Source organism: Leptonotus elevatus, chromosome 3 (genome assembly GCF_054856555.1).
Source record: "Leptonotus elevatus isolate MCC_2025b chromosome 3, RoL_Lele_1.0, whole genome shotgun sequence".
Lineage (NCBI taxonomy): Eukaryota > Metazoa > Chordata > Actinopteri > Syngnathiformes > Syngnathidae > Leptonotus > Leptonotus elevatus.
This window is the reverse complement of record NC_141241.1, coordinates 10,716,105-10,738,561: the sequence shown is the minus strand read 5'-3', so window position 1 is coordinate 10,738,561 and position 22,457 is coordinate 10,716,105. Positions and strand designations below refer to the sequence as shown.

The 22,457-nt window shown below is 37.7% G+C and overlaps 1 long non-coding RNA gene across 1 annotated transcript in view; it reads left to right on the top strand.

Annotated features, from left to right (window-relative positions):
* Positions 1–21,313, top strand: part of LOC147176905 (uncharacterized) — a 31,133-nt gene extending 9,820 nt beyond the window's left edge. Inside the window, exon 3 of the long non-coding RNA XR_015094330.1 lies at positions 20,993–21,313. This is a non-coding gene — a long non-coding RNA (uncharacterized LOC147176905). The remainder of the gene's footprint in view (positions 1–20,992) is intronic.
* Positions 21,314–22,457: the final 1,144 nt, after the last annotated feature.

The window sequence follows — 22,457 nt, the reverse complement described above, 5'->3', positions numbered from 1 at the left end:
GTCTGGCGACATTTAGAGAACATTTAGCAAACGTTACGACCTTGAAGGAAACCTGACAAACCCTGGCGAGAAATCAACATTTGCTAGCTTCACAAACGTTCTTACCTAAGTGGGATACGACCTTAAGACTGTGTGAATAGCCACTCTCTATGTACCTCCAGTCAAAAGCAGTAAAAAGCACATACTGTACATGTGTACACAAACATGCTCCCAACTACATGGGCCTTCTGACCTATTGTCCTAAAAAGCAATGGTTTAATTTTTAGTTTCATGTCCTTGACTCATCCCTTGAAGCAATTTAACTAAAGAAGTATCTGCACTTCTGCACTTTCACCTCATTTGTAACCACAATCATACACCGGTGATCCAATATGGCAGCAATCTCATTAAGAGTAACTATCCCACTCCACCTTCTTAGTTGACCTCAATATACTGTAAAACCTACTAAACGGATCCTATTCCTGTAACGAGCAAAGTATATTATGTTGCTAAAGAAGATTGTTTCTGTTCAACAGCACTTGACCTGCGGAAGACCGTGCCATTACGGCCTTCCTTTACGGCACATTCCATTTATTTGGAATTGTATTGGATGGCAAACAATCAATAGCATGTAAAGGTTACAATGTTTCAGATCTCGCCTGTTATGGTTTAAGAGCCAGGGCTTAAGATGAAGTGCGATAATTAAAGTGGTGAACAGGCCTTGCTTGCTGTTAAATTCTGGACTGAGACTGGTTGAAGCTCAAATTTGGTCAAGCTCTGACCTTTTGTGTTTTACGTCGAGACTCCTCTTACATACATACACAACCTCAAAGATAGTTCCATATAATTAAATATAATTAATAATATTTATTTTTTCCTTTCTAATTAATGAGCCGAATATTTATTTATTTAATTTTTATTTATTTATTTAATTGTTTTTATTTAATTAAAAATGTTTTTAATGACAGTCCCCCTAAATCACTGAAACCAGTTGAGTATGCGTATGTTGCCCCTGACCACCAGAGGTCACTGTTGTCCTGTCTGCTCTACCCTGCCGCCATCACTTGGGGCGTTTCCCTACACATTCCATCAATGGCTGCTAACATCTTCTCCTCAGTCAGTACACAACAGGCAGACACTGAGCACAGAGCCTTTTGGGCCCAGGTGATATCACTTTGAATAAATAAGTGGCAAATAATGGTGTCAGAGAAGGTAGCTGCTGAGTGGACACATTTCTTTCTTTCTTCTCTTTGTGCTGCAGGGATTGGGAAAGAGCGGTCGTCAGCTGTTTGTTGTTGTCAAACAGACGGGGGAGCGCTTGAGCAAATTCTATCCGGGGAGCTAATTTGGGGAGGGAGTATTGACGAAAAGTGAAATGGATTGAAGGAAGGCTGGCAACTGAAAGGAATGACAATATTGGTAAACTGCACGTTGAAGTTAAACACTATGGAGAAGCTTAAAGTCACACGGGACGTTTTGGATTTCGAGCGGTTTGTTCACTGTTGATACATAATGCACAGGTGCCAGTTTGATAGCTCTACTTGACATTTTAATGTGGAACAGATGATAATGATTGTAATTTACAAATGCTCACACTAAGGACAGCAATTTTAAATATGGCTTTAGCCAAGTGTGACTGGGATCGCAAGTGGAAATTCAGGATATGCACTACGAGATACATTGTGGTTGTCTGCAATTGTGTATTTCTAATTCATAATTACAGCGACAATTAGAACAATTGTGTTCTTTTAACTTTGCGAGACAAGTTTGGGAAAAGGTAATTTCAATCTGTTTGCAGTGTGCAAAGCGAGGTCCATAAAAAGTTTGCCTGGGTGAGTTTGGCGTAGTAGCACTTGACCTTAGAGCAAAGGTATTTCGTCCATTAATGACCTCTGACCCCGAAAAGTGAAATATTACATTTTATATTTAATAGTACAGCAAATTTGTTCTCTGCATTTTACAACTTTAGTATGGTAAAATTATGACTTGATGTATTAAAAAAAATCATTATTGTAATATTCACAATTTCTTAAAAAAAATTGTTATTATAGTACATTTCCGTATTATTGTAAGAAATGGTTTTCATTGAGACTTTTCAAAATTGTATGATACTTTATTCTCATATTTTTCTATCTATATACTTTATTTATTATGACTTAGTTTACACGCAACAATGTTTTTCTTAAATAAAATTCAATTATTTGAATGTTACAACTTTTTCCACAAAAGTAACACAACTTTGTAACATTACATACATCTAGCACGAAAATATGACGAGTATGAATTTGTTCTTTAAAAATATTAATGACTTAAAACAATTATTTTGCAATTTTATGCTCACATTTTTTTTCATGTGATAGCCTCTGTGCGTGTTCTACAATACTATGTCCATTTTTTTTGGGGGGGGGGGGGTTCTATAATATAATGGTCTATCTCCTCATAAGTACTTTACCCCTAATTTAAAAAAACATGTATAATATAAATAAAGAAACAAGCCACCAGATAAAATAAGTAAATAATCTAATTTCTTTTGTTGTGTTACTTCAGAACTAAAAAATGAGATATCTTCAACGTCAATGGTGGTAGCTCCACATCCTGTTTACCTGAGAGTGAAACTGAGTAAATAAATGATAGTACTAATAATAAATGCATGTGCTGCTTTGGTTTGAGTTTTTTTTGTTTTGTTTTTTTGCATGCACAAGCGGAATGGGCTGCAACAGGGTATTTACTTTTTTGCCTTTAAGCAACAGGGAAAGGCCAATGTCAGCGTTGTCATGAGTTGTTGGAATTGGAATGGATGAGTGACCCTGGGCTGTTTATTGCGTGTGTGTGTGGTTATTACTAGCAAAGCCCAATATACTGTATACAGAATACACAAGTGCCTACACACTGTCCTTTAACACTGGTCACTGTGTCAGACCAGGCCTGTCCTAGTGGTGTCATAAATTTCAGTCGTGAACAGGAGGCTGGTGCGAGAGCACATGTGCGACCTCAACTAATCATCATGATTGGTCGAATGCTGGGCCTGGTCTGGAGGTGGGGTTCGACAAATCATAACATTGATCTCATGGTACGTACGTAAACTGTTCTGGATGGAGGCTACCGTCAGGCCCAGATGTATTTGGATAGGGACACATTTTGGATAGTTTTGCCTTGTATGCTAGTGCAATGGTTTTGAAAAAACAATCAAGACTTGCCTAATTTTAATGTAAGATTTTTGTACATTTAAGAATTGGAGCCGTTTAGACATAATACATCCAGGGGCGCAGAAAGTATTGAACAAAGTTTAACCACCTGATTCAAACATTAATGTAGCACATGGTACATTGAACCCTCTTATTTGTGGTGGTTAAGGATCAAGTGAAAACAAATATATAGTGAGTAATTGACTAATAGATCAAACTCTAGTCACAGTTTGATATTCAAAAATTCACCTAGTCATGTTTTTTTCATGTCCCAAGATTCTACAAGTTGCCACCAAAGCCCCGTATTATAGGAAAGTAGCAATTGGTGTCAAGGAAGTATGTTAAAGTGACTTATAGTGATATTGTGTCATAAAGAAATACGTAGTATTGCCCATTACATTTTACTTGTTAGCTGATGGCTCGTTATATTCAAAAGACACCAGAACGATAGATTAACTCATTTGCTCCCAAAAATGTATAAATATGTTCTATTTTAAATGTGTCCCAAAGACGTTTTTTTTTTAAATGCTAGAGCATTGATGCAGCCTCTGAACTGCAGGAACGAGTGAAGAAATGGTAGTAATTACAAAAGCGGCCAGCAGGTGGCAGCAGAGTATGAGAGATCAACCAGGGCCATGTTGCAAACAAGCTCATTTACCCACAGTTCTAAACAGGTTTGTGAATAATGATGACACTTAGCTATATTCTAATGCTAATTGCTGCAAAATGGACACAGATAGAAATATACTTTTTCCTGATGAAAGAAGAGACTCTAATCTTTCTTTTGGTAGGTTCCATGTTTTTATAGCAATCCATCCATCCATCCATCCATTTTCTGTACCGCTTGTCCTCACAAGGGTCGCGGTTTTATAGCAATAGAACACACTATTCTGTGGGCCTTGCAAAACCAGTCAAAATCCAGTAAAACAGCCAGGAGCGAAGGGGGTTGCTTCAGTAAAAATGGCTGGGAGTGAATGATACGTTTTTGCTTTGAGCAGCCTCTGAACTGAAGAGAACGGTTGAAGCAATGGTAGTTATTACAAAAACGGCCAGCAGGTGGCAGCAGAGTATAAGAGATCAACCAGGGCCGTGTTGCAAAAAGCTGCTTTCCCCACAGTTTTGAGGAGATTTGTGAATAATGAAGAAACTTAGCTATATTCTAATGCTAATTGCTTCAAAACGGAAACAGATAAAAATATACTATTTTTCCTGATGAAAGAAGAGACTCTAATCTTTCTTTTGGTAGGATCCATGATTTTATAGCAATATAACACATTATTCTGTGGGCCTTGCAAAATCAGTCAAAATCTAGTAAAACAGCAAAGGGGGTTCCTTCAGTGAAAATGGCTGGGAGTGAATGAGTTAAAAAATATAATTAATTAAGTGATGAAGTAGTTGAAATGTCACAATCATAAGTAGATTCCTGCCATGTTCTTTCTATTCTCACTGCCGTTTTTGCACATGTGAGATTTTCTGCACTGCTCCCCACCAGGGAAGGAAGACGCAAACACTTGTGACAGGCAAAGACGTTCCTTTGGGATATTGCCAATGCTGAGCGGCGCCGCGTTACTGTTCTTCGACAAACGCCATAGCTCCCAACATCTGCTAGTGAGGGCACCACTGGGTCAAAGTCAGACGGGATGAATGTTCATAATGTAGTGTCTGTTTTGCATGTATTTCAATATGGAATATGAATAAGGTATATGCAATCTGACATGGGTGATGTGTGTACCTTGTATTCACCCGCCCACAACGCACACACAGACATTACTTTTACTGCAGAGTTACATCCCGATGGATTGCAAGGTCACAGAGCTAATTAGGATTCATCTAATCTTATCTAATCTAATAACGCCATAATATAAAACACGCACACGCATTGTCATTAATTTGGCAGGGAGCGAAATAAAAAATGCATTTCGATAAAGCATTAATGGAGTTCAGCGCAGATGCGTAAACATAATTGCCGATACCTTTTGAGATTGCCTCTCTCGGCCAGGGAAGTCAGAGAGTCACTCCGCCGACAATTATTGAGCGAATTTAAATTCTTATCCAAGTAGAGCATCAGAATTGGTTTGGGAGCCCGGTCGCAGGTGCCACCTATTTTAAAATTATTTAAAAAATAAAATTAAAATAAAAACATAATAGAATGACCGTCAGTAGGAAATACAAGACAAAAATGCTAAACTATCTGGATTGGAATTGGCATTTTTCATTTAAAGAGATCTTTTAATTGCTTGTTTCCAAATAAAAGTGGTGTTTTTGCTCACCAATCAAGTGAGGAATTAGTAAAAGTAAATATTTTGTTAACTGCCCATTTCTGATAAGGAGTTCTGCTGCCCATGGTATGATCAGCTAGGTTGGGTGAACATCCAGAGCCATTTTCCAGCAACAGGTGGAGTAGTATGAAACAATCTCATGCAGAGGCGCTAACACGCACATGCCCCATATGTACGACGCCCATGTTATCATGCCAAAGCCAAAAGATAAGCAGAACTGCATAGAGTTTTGTTGGATGCACAGATTAGCGTTAGCTTCTGATAAGCGGCACATACATGGGGAAGTTGTTGACGCGTGGGGGTTCAGGGGGTATTTGTGTTTGGCGGTGTGTCACCGTGAATTGCATCTCCCATACATTTTCCCTGGCCAGCTAGAACGAGAGCCATCGTGCTGAACGTAATGTAAAAACTAGCTAAAAAAAGCTACTTTAGATGCATTCTCCTTCTAATGAATTTGTGAACACCATGAGCTCTATTTTCGTGACCGTCCTAAATCTGGCTCAGTACTAGGCGTACTTCTACGCGGAGGTGGGTTAGACCCAATGTTGGTGAGCGCACACTGGTGGATCTGTCAGAGGGAGGGCAGCTCCCGTACTCTAGGTCACAGCTGACTTCAATCATGGCCAATCAAAGTGGCACCTTTTATTCCCTTTAAATGTGGTCAACCTGGCGGACACACATCTGTGTTGTGAAGTGGGCACCTGGAGACTGCCGCCCTGAAAATAGAGCCCATTTTGTTTAAAATGCTTGCTTAACAGCTTCTTTAAGAGTAGATTATTATTAACATTATGTAAACAGTGAACCAATAACACTGCCTCACGAGTATCATCACATCATCTCCAGGGGTTGCCCCATGCAAGCGTGCATCACTAATGTGATCAAAAAAGAATATGACCCACGACAATGAAGATCACCGCATGTTAAGTAAGGACATGTCTGCATTCATTTATTGTTCATATGTACAGTATGCATCTCCGAATAAAGCAAAGGTCAGTCAAGTCTACAAAAACGCCGTGAAGGTTAACCAATGGAGAAAAGATGTGTGAACTTTGGCTTCACGTACAAGTCAAAACTGTATGATCAGCTATTAAAGGTTGTGAAGAACCTTGTAATAGGTTCAATGCTAAACTGTGCGCTTCAGTCATGATCATATTAGCGGCACTGTCGTGGTGAGGTATTGTACATTAACTAAAGCTTTTGAAAACAGTTTCTCTAACTCTTATTGAAACCTAGTCTAAACCAAACGTCAGTATTTTGATGACTTGATGTTTCAACTCTTTCCACAGATGTTCAATCGGGTTTATATCAGGGCTCGCCAAAAGCTCATTCAGAATAGTCTGATGTTTTTTTTTTAGCCATTCTTGGGTGTTTTTAACTAGTCTTTGTGCAATTCATTGATTGAGTAGAAAAGAGTGATAAAGTGTAATAACACCAAAAAAAATATATATATATCTGATATAAACTTAATTTAGTAAGCCATGCAGCTGTTTAAAAATATTGATGAGTATAGATTTGCATTACCTGAGGATTAGGACCAAGTCATGAATTTTATATTTTAAATTAACATAGGCTACAGTGAATATTTATTACCTACACTTAAGTTCCTATATGATGACAGGTATCCAGCTGAGTACTCATGTAAAGTGTATCAAAGAGCATCAGCCTGTCATACTACATATAAAACCATCGGGCAAAACTGCTCTTGCATACCAAATTGATTTGAACCGGAACAGAGACATGCAACTTTACAGTATAAATGAGTCACTCCATCCTCAGTTCAAAGTGGTCAGAGTGAGCTTGTGCCAGCAATGATGAGAGGAGCGAGGTTTCGGCCGAATGCCCTCAGGAGCCACAAAGCAGCATCGGGCTTCAAAATGTTCAGCTTTACAGTGTAGTGACCAGAAATAATGGCTAATGTTGAAGGGCAGCGAGGGGGAAGCATCAAGACTTTCAAGGATTTTGTCATCGGGGTTTACAAAAGTAGATTTTTTGTCAAGCTTTTAGAGAACACTTTCCTTGACATTTGAGGTCAAACTGTTTCCGTTGTAGGAGTGCCCTGTGGTGCTACTTCTATTTGGGTACCAACCAAAATGGTCACAATAGCTGAAGCTCTACGCTACACCAATGAACATTTCAATCTAATTATACATGATCAGTTAAAAAGAAAGGTACAAATTGAACGCTATTAAAATCAATATTTAGTCATAATTGCAGGCTGAGGTGCACTGCTCCTTTTACACGACATTAACAAATGGCTGTGAACAGCTATGATGGTCATGAGTTTGTATTTCAACAATTCGACCCAGGAGAGATTATTTGTATTTCCGTTATTTCCTAAAATAACTGAACAGTGTCCTGGAATGCATTGTGTTCAATGTTGTTGTTGAGGTTTTACATTAGGATGGGGAAACTCGAGGGTCACTTTTGATTAAAAAAAACAAACAGTCGGGCAAGGTTACTTGTAGAAGTGATTAGAAGAATGAAGTAAAATGTGTGCAGTATGGAAAGTGTATTTTATTCATTCTCATTTTGCAAGTGTATTTAATGAATTATAATTAACAAAAGTATTTAAATAAACGTGTACATATTCACTTGTTAACTTTCCTAAGACTGGTTGTAGTTGGTAATGTCGATTAAAGTCAAACTTAAACTTTTCTTGACAATAATATGTTATATGTGACCTCACTAGTCTAGACATGACATTCTGATTAATATTTCATTTGTGGAATATGAGTTATGAAGCAAAATCCAGCCAATGTTATCTATCTCAGGGGGCGGCCATTTTGCCATTTTCTGTCGACTGAAGATGACATCAATGTTGCTCAGGCTCAGGCAAAAACCAATCAGAGCTCACCTGTCTTCTGAAGCTGCCCTGTGATTGGTTGTTACCTAAAACCTGCGCAACATTGATGTCATCTTTAGTCAGTAAGTGACAAAATGGCCGCCCCCTGAGATGGATAAAAACGGATTTTGCTGCTTAACTCATATTCCACTAACACATTATTAACTCAGTCAGTGTTATTGGCAACTATAGATGTCAAAAGTCTATTTTAACTGGGCTGGCAGTATTTAGACTAGTGGGGCTGCATAGAACATATTATTGTCCCCCAAAAATTGGGGGGTTGACTTCCCCTTTAAATAATACAACTAAATACCGGCTCCTTGTGTCCTGTGGGCCTTACTTGGCTCACCTCTGCTTGAAAGCCTCAACTCTTAACACAAACATTGATTTTGGTATTCGCTAAGACGGCACAAGAAAAGCTCCAAAACTTTATACACACTTTTCGCTCTGTTAATCTTGCTCTTTACACTGAGTGGGGGAAAAAAAGTGTGTCCTGAATATGAGAGTGAGAAGCTGAACAGCTTTGAAAAAGAAGAGGAGGAAGTCGTATTACCTGCAAGTGCACCTAACAGATTGTGTGTTGTGATGAAAGGTGACACCACTCTGAAGCAGTAAACATGCCCATGAATCAAAGTCTACTAAAGCTCCTCTGTGTATCTAACATCAGTGTGGATTTGACACTTTGGCCGCAGTCGCATCGGAGTCGTCCGGATGAGATGCAGCGCATTTGTCACTGTGGTCACATCACATGTACTTTTTTTTTTTAATCTCTCTGTAGGTCTCATCACTTGTCAGTTTCCACACCAGCTGCTGCCATACTGGCTGGGTGGCCGCGTGTGTGTGTGTGTGGGTGGGTCTCATTACTGTGGTCGGCATGTAGTGGAACGAGCTGACACTTCATCAGATTAAAGCAAAAAAAAAAAAAAAAAGATACATTTTGCACCTCTGCAATCGCCGACTTGGAAATTCGATTTCGACACTTTGACTCATGGTGGAGCAAAAATGTCCCACTGTAAACTATTTTATTCACACTCAACTTGCTTCAGATGTAGAACTATTTGCTTCAGTGGACTGCAGACCTCCACCAGGGCCAAACATTCAAATCTATAACAAATTTAGAGCAATTTTAAGCTATTTTAGGACATGTTTTTTCGTCAAAATACCCAGAGATCAAGTATTTTAGAACACTTGTCACCTTTTGTTTATAACTTCACTTCAAGGTCTGTTAACTCCAAAATAACTCCCATTACCATGCCTGGGCACTTTTTGAGGCCAGAGTGCTAACTGTGAAGTGTATGAGTGTCCCAATAAAGGTCAGATTATATTTTCACCCGTGGTGGCAGCACTTGATCACCCGACAATCAAATTCCACACTGTATGTGGCACGTGCAGTGGAGACATTGTCAAAGTGATGATGGGTGGTTACCAGGTTGGGGTTAAACAGTACAATCTGACTCAATAGAAAAATAAATTTCTGAATCTGTACCTTATTTTCATCACTAAAATGTAAAGCTGTATTTATCCTAATAGTTATTGTTTTACTGTCAAAATGACTGCTGTGAGATAACTAAAAAACTCACCAACAGTGACAAGATAATGAAACGTGGTTAATGGTACCATGGCAAAAATGAACAAAAACAAAAATACCAAATCAAACCTACACAAGCTGCAAAACAGACAGAGTTTCCAAACTAAATGTTGTTATAAGAAGCTATTGTGATCATTTTAATGCAAAATGCAGTCACTTAAGTGAAATCCCAAATAAAGAAATGAATTGAGGAGTGGCTACTACTTCATGACATACCATAGCATTCCCCAGATACTAATAAGTGACCTGCTAGTGAGGCTATCATATCATGTCTGCATTATTGCTGGACTCGCCTTGATATGACCCCACAGTCCAATATTCTGAGACTAAGGTTTGGTTTTTGAAATGAGAAAAATAACAAGCCCCATATGCGTTATCTATTTCGATCTGATTAATGACATTCCAAAAACGCTGCCCTGCGAACAACTCCCAATTCCACCACCATTGCATCTTGTCGGTAGTCTTCAGAAGTGAGTAGTCTTGCTTAATTCAAGAAGTAAATTTGTGACTATTCAACCACAAATTAGTTAAAAACTTTGAGATCTGAGCAATGCACTTAATTTTTTTTTATAGATTTAAAGAAGTAAAACACAAAATCCAATTCATCACGTTTATCTTTTGACATAAAACATCACTTAACAGTTTGAAGAGCATGGGGGTTGTCTGGATGTAATGAGCCTCTGTGACAGATTTAGGGACTTTAGTAGGCGTGCCAGTAATTCCAGTTTTCTGGGGCATTTGGCTCAGCCAATGTTACACCTCTGGCCATTTTAACACAACTAATACTATACAACTAATACAACCAGTAGTTGCGTGCTTTGACCAACATTTTCATAATGGACCATTTGGGAGGCCTAGTTTTCTGCCCAACATCCGATTTTAATAATCAGCGTTGAGCAGATTACATCAGAATGACAAGTGAGCGTCGGCCACGTTAGCTCGCTCGCTCGCAAACGGGGGGGAAAACAGATCGAAAATAGAAGCTCCTGAAGCGAACAGCAACCACTGCTGATAATCGGAGCTGACATGCGAAGGAGCGAGCGGGGCAGTGGGTGCTGAGGTACACTGGGAAAGCCGCACTTCAGGGTCTCTGTTCATTAGCATGTTGTTTTGTTTACCGTTTGAGGGCAAGTGGAAAGCCCACTATGAGCGACGTGTTGATTGATGAGAGGACGTGTACAAAAACATCTTAAATTTGAGCCAAGATTTCCCCCGAGTATAAACCACCAGGCAACGGAATCTACATAGTTGACTGGACCCTTCCCTATAGAGTGCCCTGCAATCGATGTCGCCTCCATGTTGATATTTATGAAGTGCAGTACATTCTTTAAGGTTTATGTACTGTTGAGGTCAAAATTGAGCCATTTTGACATTTGACAGCAATGAAAATACGTTAAAAAGTTCATTCAGATACTACAATATGTTTTTATTTAATAAGAAGTATTTGTTCTGTTGTTAACATTTACTTGTAATTTTTAGCATTTATGTGCAAAACATTTGGATTAAATCATTAAGATAAGATACACCTTTATTTATCCCACAGTGGAGAAATTCACAGCGTTACCAGCAGCAATACACATCATCACACATCATATATAAATAATATGTATCACAAAAAATACTTATGTAGCCTATAGTTAAATAAAATGTAAAAAAACTTTAGTACAGTTTTTTTTTATTCTCCCATTTTTAAGGACAGTGTTAACGCGTTCAAACCCCAAAATGTGTAAAAACATTTTTTTTAGTACTTTGTCCATCACTCCCAAAAACGTGTTTACATGTTTTTTTAAAGTTTTTTTTTTAATGCAAGAGCAGACAGAAGGCTTTGATGCAGCTTCTGACATGAAGAGGTGGCTTAAAGCAATGGTAGTTAAAACATTTTTAACGGCCAGCAGATGGCAGCAGAGTATAAGAGATCAGCCAGGTCCATGTTGCAACAAGCTCTTTTTGTCGGAACGGAAACGGATTCTAATATGCTTTTTTTTTCCTGATGAAAGAAGAGACTTTAATCTTTCTTTTGTTTGTCCAGGGTGTTATAGCAATAGAACACGTCATTCTGTGGACCTTGCGAAATCAGTCAAACTCCAATAAAACAGCCTGGAGCGAAGGGGGTTGCTTCAGTAAAAATGGCAGGGAGTGATTAATGTTCAAACCATGCATGTTACTATGGCTTACAATAATATGAATTCAGTTTTTAGGAATAAAACTAATGCTTTGTTTTTGATTAACTCTTAAACACAACTGTTTTGATGTGAGGCATAGTTAAATATTTTTGGAGATGGTACTTACTTCAATAAGTTGTAGAACAATTGAATAAGAGCAACAACAAAAAAACTATATGGCAGGCATTAGGAAGGCATGATAGCCGCATACAAATTAAATTTGTTTTGTGCTATGAGGCTGTAATGGAAGGAGTAGGGAAGTATTTTTCTGAGGTGGGAAAAGAGAGCTGTCGGATTGCTCTCTTTCTTGCCTAAGTCCTTTTTTAGCGCCCGGACTTACACACTTTTCATTAATGCGGATTCTCACATCATGACTTTCTCAGTCTACGTGTCAGTTGTGAATGAAAGCAGCCATACAAAAGAGGCATGAGACAGACTTGTGATTGTTATTGAAGTCTGTGAAAAAGACAAAACACATGTACAATTTGAAATGTCCTTTCACTTTGAAGGAAAGCATGTGCTTTTATTCTGGTGGGGAGACAATGGCTTGCTCAAGGGCACCTGGAGAGTATGTTGGAAGAGTATCTTTCCAACAACTACCATTGTCACATTTTTGTCCACCGCAGGACTCAAACTAGTGGCTCCAAAGCCAATACTTTGCAGGTGGGTTACTGCTGTACTAAATGGCGAACTGCTTTGCTATTTGGCAAAGTATAGTCCAATTTTAAAAGAAAGCACAGTTGTCAAATGATGAAAAGGTGGCAGTGCTGGTGCTGTGTGTCAAAAGGCACCACACATTTATTTGGTCATGGAGCATTGAAGGCTGACTCTTGGCAAAAGTCCACTCAGTATCTGGGCCAAAATTGCCCTTGGATGCTGCTGCCGTGGGAAAGTGTACACGTACCACCACTGGGCTAAAGCACAAATGTAGACACTTTCAGTTCTCCATGAAAAACAAAATCTGTGCGTGCCGCAGTGTTTTAACGTAGCCCACCAGTGCTCCGCTTAAATTAATTGCACTGGAGGAGGAAATGGCCTCCGCACCCTCTCCAGTGGATGTGCTTGGAGAGCATCGTGGAAGTTTGAGATGAAGATAAGAAACTAAGATGACTACTACTAACGTATGTAACAACTTTGATTAAAAACATTTTTTTCCTTTGTTGGAGAAGGATAAACAAATTTGATAGCTTAATTGAAGTCTTTTTTTACAATATGAGTTATGTGGCATCAAATTTGACTTAATACAGCCTGAGTAGGCCAAAGTTCAAAATGTCAAACAAATTTAAATATTGTAATTTTCTTATATTACAACTTCACTCATGCAAACTTAATTCTTGTTTTTTTCTTAATTATGAATGAATTCTTGTAACATGACATATTTCATATATTATCTCGACTTAATTCTTGCAGTAAGATATTTCCTCTCTGTATTTATAAGTTAACTCTTGTAGTATTGTTTATATCGCCCTTTTAAACTTACCAGACTTTGCGAAAGATACAATAAAATGATCTACCGGTATGTATGTATATATGCAATATTTATACAGCACAATAATTATTAAATTCCCTTAATCCTAATGTTAGCATTACTCTAGTGACAAATCTGTTGCATTATTTAGCATCGCCGTTCATTTTGTATTGTGTGACCATGATGCGAGGCCCAATGAGGTGTCTGTTGCTGCATATGACTTTTACAGCAGTACGATTTACTGTATAATAAATAAACACAGCCAGCATTGTGGACTAAGATGTACTCTATAAACATGCACGTGGTTTATATGCTATGAATTAGTCATGTCAACACAATAATTAAATATTCGGAATAAGATCAACAGACAGACTCCAGTCATGCAAACTGATTGCGAGCATGCTGTGATGAGGCAATAACTTCTTTTAGAGGGTTGTAATTCAATTAAAAGGCTTTTAGTACATTTCCTCAGGCTCATTATGGATATTTAATTGTTGGTTGTTATTGTTGTGTCAGTGGGCGAGGCCACTTGAGGTACGGAACATCTTGCCGCCATCTTGGTTGAAGTTCTCAAAGTGGGTTTCAACTTTTCCTCAGGACAAAACTTTTAAAAGACCACTGTGTATTTTGATTCTGGGAGCCACGATCAATAAATTACAGTATCCACAATTTTTGGAACATTTTTGTTTGTTGTTAGACCAATAGTAAAAGTGTTGATTGTATTTTCACTCAATGAGGCAGCGCTTTATCACCGAGCAGCCAAAAGACAAGTGGAACTTGACAGTTCAGCAAATATTTTTGAGCAGATCGCTGAAAGACGCATTAACCAAACCAATTCCATTGAATAAACCTGGTTAAAAAATTGTGTTTTCCGGTAGTAATTGAAACTAGTGTGAAAGTCCAAATTTCTAATGTGAGATTAATTTCCATTCACAAACAAACAACAGCACTCAAAACAATCTCTAAAACTTTAGTGTGGATGAAAAAAACAAAACCAGTGTCAAAACTTATGTGGCGGATCGGTTTTATTTTGCCCCACTAAGTACAAATGATGGTCTATTTGGTCCGAAAAGAGCCACCATGGTTTACGGTTGAGGCTGAGTTGGCCTTGTGGTTCGCTTTGCTCACCTGGAGAGGGACGGGGACAGCATTCATTGATCCATTGTAAGGATTATTGACCAGACGAGAAAGAGTTATTGTGTCCTCTTTTTGCTCTTAAGCAACAAAATGATAATGACACACTTTTCCCTCTTTTTTTCCTTGAGAATGCACCTCTCTCTAAGGGAATTTATTTGTTGCTGTTTGCAGCTTTGTGACACTGCTATTCACCAAGCTAGCTCACTAAACAACCAGGTCATGGACTGGTTCCAGGATAAACTCATTTAATCTCGTAAAAACAAGAAAAATAAAAACATTCACATTATTTATGGGTGTCATACTGTTCCCTCCAAAAGAATTGGAATGGCAAGGTCATTTCCTTTGTTTTTGTTGTATACTGAAAACATTTAACAGTATCAATAGAAAAAGTGCAAAGTCTTTGACTGGCCAAGTCAATCACCAGACCATAACCCAATAGAGCATGTATTTTACCTCCTGAAGCGGAGACTGAAGGGGAAACCCCCCAAAAAACAAACAAGAACTCAAAGAGGCTGCAGTAAAGGCTGTTCCAATACTTTTGGAAGGCACTGTAACTTATGGATGGAAGAAGCATGACTTAACTCACAAAATAATTATTCAATTATTTTTTTGGTTTACTTCTTTAATCACTGAATGTATCTACATGTGTGTAAGAAAAAGAAAACAAATCAGTAAAAATATAAATAGCAAATCCAATTGACTGAATGAACTTTCATATGGAGCATCAAATCAGTTCATTAGACTCAACAAATCCTATTATGGCTTAGTAATTATACATATACAGTAGACTTGGAGTAATTAAGTACAGAAATAAGTGTACACAAAGTTCACACAAAAAAACTGTACTACAAAACTCAATATCAAATTCCCCAATGAATATTAAATATTAAAACATGTGCTCAAATAGCCACTGGAGTGATTTTGAAAATGCAACCTAAGTTAAATTATTAACTGCTGATTCTCTTTTTTTTAATAAAATATAGTTGCCAAAAAGTTTTTCGATTATTTTTTTTCTTGCTACACTAAAGATTTCCTCTGCAGCCATCATAAATGGTACATTAAAATTGATATTTCTGTTCTTGCAGCAACACTTTGGAACATCAATATTGAGATTAAATAAAGGGTTGCAAGTAAGAATCTGACCAATGCAAATTTATATAATTTATTCTTTCATTTCTGGTTTACAGTTTTAATGCCGGGAGCCATTTTAATTATTTAGCTTACTCCGTTTAGCGACATGACATGATCAAGATAGATAGATAGATAGATAGATAGATAGATAGATAGATAGATAGATAGATAGATAGATAGATAGATAGATAGATAGATAGATAGATAGATAGATAGATAGATAGATAGATAGATAGATAGACAGACATTTATTATCATGACTAAGTGCAGTAGTAAGACAAGCTTAATATATTTTAAAAGTGTCATTTTTAACTCACTTTTTATTTACAAAAAGTCACTACTCTGTAAAAATAAAATGCTAATATATTTTGTTCAATGGGCTCGTGAAGTTCTTTTAAATGCATACATTGAATTATTAACTACAGACTCTTTATAAAATGTAATTCCCCCAAAAAGTTTTTTGAAAAACCAATCCTGCAATGTTAATGATATCCTCTGTATCCATCATAAAGAGTTTATTGAAGTTATATTTCTGTCTCCCAAGTGCATTTCGGGACTTATTTATGCTATTGGAGCATAAATGTTAAATAGGCTTGAATATGAAAATGTAATCACTGCAACCCACTGAGAGCTGTTGGCAATATTGCGGTCACCTTGTTTCGATACATGATAAGGACAATACTTTGAATTACAAGTATAATTATTTATAGAGACAGAATTATTTTAGTGCAAAGATCCATTGCATAATGTTGTGGCTAGTGGGAGTGAACATAAATTACAAGACGTTATTTGGTGTAAATTTCCTCCACTGCAGTTACTGTAAATCAATATTTATATCTTATTGACCTTAGTGAACAACTCATCTTTATCGATAATGCATACTCCGTCTCCTTAAATATACTCGAGTGTCGTATGTCTCCGGCATGGAATCAAATTTTTTTTAAGTCCTTGAGAACCACATGCACGCAGACTTCGGAACGATCGTTCCTTGAAGCTCTGAAACTCGGCAAATTCCATGCAGTGATGGGAATATCAATTATGTCCTTCCTTTGCTTTTCATACAAAGCGCCCGGCGAGTGGCGACCTCTGCGGCGCACATGTTAGAGCGTGGATTACATCTGTTGTGCTTTGATTGCTCTATCGTGGATTTTGATGTAACAAAATTCCTAGAGGTCAAAGACAACTTGCTAAGTCAGAAATGCCTCCAATACAGTATTCCCCTTACTTCTCACTACGTAAAAGTGAAAGAATTTGATCACTAATAATAGAGCATACTTGGTTTCCTGAATTTGTATCACTAAACTACGCTAAGGTAGCAGTAAATCACAATTACGGTCCATATTTGTATGACAAACACAAGTTCTCAAACTTTTTGGATCTGAAGATAATTTTTTCCCTCCCACTGAAAAGCACTGCTTCCACTAACAACATGGCTGCAAAGAGAGATGAGCTAGTTTCCAAAAGCACAGTTGGTGTTGCCAACTTAGTGATGAGGTCCCCGTAGCGGCTTTTTCGTCTGCTCTAATGACTAGCGAGTTTAATTACGGTTAAGAAATGGACAACATTAGCTGAATACTGTACTTAGCCACCTGGAAGGCAATCATAGAATCAATTGCGTTGAACAATAAATTCCAAAATAAAAATACACATACAAATTTGAGAAAATATCCATGAACCTGTCCTTTAATTTTGCCAACTTAACTGTCTTTTTACGTAACACGCCATAGCAATATTTGAATATGTAATATCAATAATACCAAATGTAGAGATGTTAGTGCAAATTCATGCTTGTTTACAGGCCATGCGGTAATGCATAGGATATTTATAGTGTGTTGTCCTCGGGGGATTGCGCAGGTCGAAGGTGAACCTGACAGGAAGCAGGGATAACACGTCCGTCCGGGACTTAAGCACCACGGACAGTGCCATGGATTACCGATACAAAAGCGCAGCAGAGCCACTGATACTACTGGGGCATATATTCAGTAACCTCGCTCGCATGGCAAATCAATAGCAAAACTAACTTGGCCTCCTGCATACATTGTATTGCCAGAAAAGATGGTAAAGGGATCTGGATATATTTTATTTACAGTACTGCCATGGTTGCAATTTTTAAAAGTTTCCATTATTTATTTATTTTTACAACACTAGCAATAGCATTGTGTCATGGTTATGAGATCACATCGATAATAGCAGAAAGTAAAGGACTGTTGAACCGTTATTCAGATTCCGACCAAAAATGTAATTAGTTTGGTTAAGTTTTTTTTTTTTTTTGCATTGAATATTAACTCATTTGCTCCCAAAAACGTATAAATAAGTTCTATTTTAAATATCAACATGCTCTTAAAGACCTATTTATACATTTTGTATGTTTGTTTTTTTATGTTGGAGCATACAGAAGGCTTTGACGCAGCCTCTAAACTGAAGAAAATGGTTGAAGCAATGGTAGTTATTACAAAAACGGCCAGCAGGTGGCAGCAGAGTATAAGAGATCAACCAGTGCCATGTTGCAAAAAGCTCTTTCCCCACTATTTTAAACAGATTGAATAATGATGAAACTTAGCTATATTCTCATGCTAATTGCTGCAAAACGGAAACAGATACTTTTTTTTCCTGATGAAGGAAGATACTCAATCTTTCTTTTGGTAGGTTCCATGTTTTTATAGCAATCGAACACAATATTCTGTGGGCCTTGCAAAATCAGTCAAATCCAGTAAAACAGCGGTGAGCGAGGAGGGTTGCTTCAGTGAAAATGGCTGGGCATGAATGAGTTACATACCGCAAATTTGAGTCACTACAGCAAGAAAACTAGCGGTGATCTTTGCTTCACTGTATGTGAACGAGGAGTATCATTTTTAACTTATATATATACTTACTTAACTTACTGTCATAAATAAAAATAAAAAATTGGGACATTTTATACCACTTTTTTTTTCAGACTGTTACCAGTACGGGTACTCAACTCTTGAGTAGTCACCAATGTGATACCTAGTACCGATACTAGTACTTTTGATATATAAAAAATCCCCCAAAAAACAAAAAACTATCTATCAGAATATAGTATTTTTCTTTAAAATTGCATGAAATTAATGGCAAATTTCTGTTTTTCTAATTTCTAGTGCCTGATCGTAAAACGAACACAAAATGGTGGCTAATACTAGTATCTGTTACAAGTACCAATACCTTGAAATAAGGCCTTGTATCGACACGATACCTATACCTGGTATTGGTCCTTGCCCATCCTTAAAAAAAAACAAAAAACATATGTGCTTGCTGAAAAATAAATGAATGTGAGCATGAATGGCTGTTTGTGCCCTGCAATTGATTTGTGACCTCTCACTCAGTCAGCTGGGATAGTCTGTGTGTGTGTGTGTGTGTGTGTGTGTGTGTGTGTGTGTGTGTGTGTGTGTGTGTGTGTGTGTGTGTGTGTGTGTGTGTGTGCTACCAGGAAGACTCTTGGCGCTCGGAGGCATGACCAGGTGTCACGACACTGACAGACTGGCCGCACACCGTGTTGAATATTAACATGCCTGACCACATAACACAAACACACACACCTTCCAAAATCATTGGCATGCTCACAGAATAAATAAAAAAATGTACCAAAAAGATGCAAATGCACAACACTTAATTACAAACACATATGCGCTTACACTTAGAAGACACACACACACAGATTGCGATGGAGAAACCCGCTGTTCGACTCCCCGCACGTGATTTACGAGGAACGTGAACAACATTCTACTCTATTGCAGTTTGACGCTAAAGGGTGCCTCCGGGCCGCTCGCACTCTCGCATAATGCACAAAAATCATCCAGAATGCCGATCGTATAATAGTGGTACATGGTCGCAGCGTATCGCACACATTGTGGAGAGGTGATGTGTGACAGAGACAAAAAAAAATGGACCATGAGTACAGATGACAATTTTGCCTGATTCTGATTGAGTGTGTGGTTTTGCACTGTTTTCATCATCAGGTTTCAAACGACAGTAAATCCCGTGATGTATGTGAGCGTAAGCCTGCAGGCATGCGCATGTGAACACCCGCAGTGTACACTACGCGTGTGTTCCATGTGGAGTTAATCCTTAGTTTGGATGCGAAAATTACTCTCCCACTTGTACACTGCTGGCGGGATTAACGCTGTCGGATTATATCTTCTAGGTCCTTGAGTTGGTGTGTGTGATATGTTACGTGCGCTATAGCGTGCTAGTTGTCGGTAATTGTATCTATTAGTTTTAGCGTATTTTCTCACTTTATTGTTGTTTTGGGCCAAAAAGATATTACGTAATGCTATTATAGATTTAGCAGTTGGTGATTTGAATTTTCAGGGATTATTTAGACATTTAGACCAAGCAAGAATCCTGTTTATTTTAATTTATTGCGCCCATGAATGCCCTATATATGCCTCTAAACCACTTACCATATATAGTTTTGGAATTTTCATTTTAGTTCTTTTTTTTGCTTTGAGTTTTTTTTTTTTTTTTACAATTTTAAATTACATTTCTTATTTATTTTTTCTTGTTTATTAATTAATTAATGTATTTATTTATTTTAATTTTTTTTTAATTTTTTATTTATATTATTTGTGTGCAAAATGTAAAAAAAACGTAAGTAAAAATTCAACAAAAATATTATTTTAACACATTTAAAAAACAAGCAAATTCGTTTTACATACATCTTATCCTTTTCATGGTCAAAGGTACCTGTACTTCAGTTGACCCAGGAATTGTCACCAGTAAATCACTTGGCACATATAATGATAGATACAGATTCACACTCACACTATTAGTAAACGGCAAATCAAACACAATGCCTGCACGGAAGTCAGGCGGTTGAATCGCTACACCGCAAGTAACTTATATGGTAACATGATGAATGCAAACAGGTACAAAGTGAACAAATAACCTACACATCAGACAGACATACGTTTAGAGTTATTCAGCCTCGGGTGAAGTCTGCGCTCCACCGAGTGCCTTTGTCGTTACTCCTTGTGATGAAATGTGACATTTGAAAAGTACCCGCATAGAGTTGCAGTTTGGCTTCTGGTTTAATGTGTTATAAATCATCATGTTATTTGACACATAAGCCCCATTCACTCCTTTCACATCATCATTTCAGCAGTAACCGAAGTAGTAAAATTGCACATTTGGAAGATTCCTGTAGATCTGGCAGTAAAGATGTTGCCGTTTGCAGATTATAAGGCAGTTCCCATTTCCTTTGCAGACAGCGTGCAGTCAGCAAGTGCGACTCATCACTTCTCTCATCACTCCTGTACGCACACACAAACTCTTCCATAAGGTGAGTAAGCACACTTCGAGAGTATCAATTGATCACTTCTTCAAAGAAGACATTGGATCCGGGGTGTGAGACCAAAAAGTCACGGTTTGGTAAATTCAGTTTACATTGGGAGTACATGTAATGACATTTAAAATCAAACTAATAAGCAGTAAATTATTCTTACGTTATTATTATTATTTATTTATTTATTTTCTTTCTTAAATGAAATAATCAATAATGCAATAATTTAAAAATACACACTTGGTATTATATAACAACTTAAATCTTTACCATTTGGGTACATACATCAACAGTTCATTTTACCTCCTTTTAAGGAACGTAACATGTCAACAGCTTGTCTTCTTTTAAAGAAAGTGCAACACCAATAGTTTTCCTTCTACTTAGGAAAGTCCATGCAGAAGGTTTGTGGACTTTTTAATAAAATGCAAAGTGAACAGTTAGCTCTCTTTTTAGGAAGACACAGTGAACAGCTGACTGGTTAGCACGTTCGCCTCCCAGTGCAGAGGACGTGAGATCGAATCCGGGTTTCGGCCTTCCTGGGTGGACTTTGCATGTTCTCCTCGTGCTTGCGTGGGTTTTCTGCGGTTTCCTCCAAAATCCCATCTGCGCCACTGATACGAATCATAAGTAATGGACGGATAAATAGGTTTTACTTGAACCTCATTAGAGGATTTACTGTCATGTTTACTGCCGGATTCCGTACTTAATGATACCGGATCAAAAATATCCTAAAGCATCCACATCCACTTAATATGTGAAGAGGTTGTTGAAAATGCACCTTTGAGTCTTTGTTCCTGAATTGAAATCATGCGCTTTAAAATGACTCCGTTATATATGGGGGCGGAACTAGTTGGAGCTTAGAAGCTCAAAAGGTTAGGAATCATCCGACTTCTCACAGGGGATTATAACCCGGAGCTACCGAGGACGAGCAGTTACACTAAGACCGACTTTACATCATGAAGATAAAATGCCAAAGTCACGCTGAAAGTCAGGCAAGTGGGCCATGGGTCAAATATTGATTTAAACGGAAATGTAACACTGGCTCGTAAAGGGGTTTTCAATATCAGGCTTTTGTGTCACTTTCAAGACATCACTCATCTACAGTATATTTACCACAAAAGTAAAATATTATTGGTGGGGGTGACATCAAGTCAAGATTGATGATCGTCTTGTGGCATACAGTTTGTTTAGTTGTTGATTCATCACATCCTGACGCAGTTGAAACAAAATGGAGTGTGCTACAGCCAAAGCAATAACAAATAATAACGTTGTTTACAGCGCATAATAATTCACATTGTTGAAATTTCATATTTGTTTGCATTGTTGATTCCTAAAAAGAAGACAAAACAATAGTTGTTGCAGTTGCCTAAAAAGAAGTCAAACCATTGAT